Here is a 1,933-nt window from a genome sequence, read left to right as displayed (position 1 = left end):
CCCCCTAATGTCCTGCAGTACCTGAAGTGTACACTAGAGGGAGGAAGACCTGCAGAAGGAGGGAGGCCATTTTTTTCCATTATTTGGGGGGCGCTGCTTCTTAAAGGGGCAGGCACGGGTTGGAATGATTACAATCTTCCTTAATTTAAACATTTTCCCCCAACTTGTTACAAACTTCCATTTTATCGCAGATGATTTTAGCCTCTTCTTATGCCGTTTTCAATATTTCATTGCCCCAAATTAGTATATTTAAGCCCTTCCCCTAGCACCGCCCTCCTTCCTTTTTTTGGGTGATGGTCAGTCTCCTTCCTTCTTGCTCTTCCGGTGTCAGTCTTTACTGTTGCATTATCATTCTACTCCTGAAACATGGAGATAACTGTGGATCCTGTCCAGATGTAGCAGAGCTGCGCTGCTCGGCGTCGGTGCCGATCATCCCGGGTCACTGCTGTATATTCAGTGCTCGGAGATCATGTCGGGTCAGCTGTTGCGGGTTCACGGCGGAATATTTATGGACAATGGCGCTGTGTCCACTCGTCCTATTAATATTCAGTGTGGAAATGTCGGTGACCACAGACAAGTCTCCATCCCACAGACGATCGGTTATTTTCGGAGCCGTCCTGCTTCACCCTGTCGACCCCCTCACCTGGTAATAATTAAACCCCACTTAGTCTATCGGAGCCGCATTAACCAGCGAGGTTCACCACAGCTGCGCTCAGGAGACATGTGACCCAGAGCTGGCTGACAGATGTCACCTGCGGGGTCAGCTACCCGAAGACTTCGGACCCCCGCTAACATGAAAGGGCACCTGCAGTTATCTGTGACTCCAGCTCAGTCAGGTAAGGTGTCTGCTTGCTGTCAGTGAATAAAATCCTTCCTGTTTGTATCCAGAAACTAAGGCCGCGTTCACACGTTCAGGATTTGGTCAGTTTTTTACATCAGTATTTGTAAACCAAAACCAAGAGTGGCTGATAAATACAGAAGTGGTGACGAGTTTCTATTATACTTTTCCTCTGATTGTTCCTCACCTTGTTTTGGATCCTGAGATAAAATACTGACCGAATACTGAACGTGTGAACGCGGCTTCAGAATGTGTCTGTGTGATGACAAATCATAGAAATGTATCAGGGAAAAACGTCGCAAGTCAAGAAAACCGCACTTTAAAGGGATCCCGTAATCAGGCGCCTCCTCTGTCCCCAAAATCGCTGTCACTGCTGCCTGACGTCATCCACACGGCAGGCTCGACTCTCGCACCTGCACAGTAGAGAACAGGACCTGCGCAGGCACAACAGGCAGAATGGACCCCATCATGTCACTCACAGCAGGAGAGACGGCAACCGCGGAGCTCAGTCCGAAGATGCTCAGACCGGAGACGCTCAGTCCGGAGATGCTCAGACCAGAGACACTCTGTCCGGAGACGTTCAGTGATGCTCAGTCCAGAGAAACTCAGTCTGGAGACACTCAGACCAGAGACGCTCAGATCAGAGACACTCAGTCTGGAGACGCTCAGTGATGCTCAGTCCGGAGATGCTCAGTCTGGAGACGCTCAGTCCGGAGACGCTAAGTCCAGAGACCCTCAGGGAAGCTCAGTCCGGAGACGCTCTGTCCGGAGACGCTCAGTGATGCTCAGTCCAGAGACGCTCAGTCTGGAGACACTCAGACCGGAGACGCTCAGATCAGAAACGCTCAGTCCAGAGATGGTCAGTGATGCTCAGTCCGGAGACGCTCAGACCGGAGATGCTCAGTCCGGAGACACTCAGTCCGGAGACCCTCAGTGAAGCTCAGTACGGAGACGCTCAGTCCAGAGACGCTCAGTGCTGCTCAGTCCAGAGACGCTCAGTTCGGAGACGCTCAGACCGGAGACGCTCAGACCAGAGACGCTCAGTCCGGAGACGCTCAGTGTTGCTCAGTCCGGAGACGCTCAGTCTGGAGACGC

The 1,933-nt window shown here is 51.9% G+C and overlaps 2 protein-coding genes across 3 annotated transcripts in view; one reads left to right on the top strand and one right to left on the bottom strand.

Moving 5' to 3' along the window:
* The window catches only part of PDE6H (phosphodiesterase 6H), a 347,300-nt gene that overhangs the window by 109,810 nt on the left and 235,557 nt on the right, over window positions 1-1,933 (bottom strand). The gene's annotated exons all lie outside the window — the stretch shown is intronic.
* MGP (matrix Gla protein) overlaps window positions 818-1,933 on the top strand; it is a 32,535-nt gene continuing 31,419 nt past the window's right edge. Inside the window, exon 1 of the mRNA XM_073645086.1 lies at window positions 818-836. The gene's annotated coding sequence lies outside the window, so the exon portion shown is untranslated. The remainder of the gene's footprint in view (window positions 837-1,933) is intronic.

Source organism: Phyllobates terribilis, unplaced genomic scaffold, assembly GCF_046119375.1.
Source record: "Phyllobates terribilis strain yellow unplaced genomic scaffold, ASM4611937v1 Scaffold_8__6_contigs__length_399053987, whole genome shotgun sequence".
Lineage (NCBI taxonomy): Eukaryota > Metazoa > Chordata > Amphibia > Anura > Dendrobatidae > Phyllobates > Phyllobates terribilis.
This window is presented reverse-complemented; position numbering and strand designations above follow the sequence as displayed.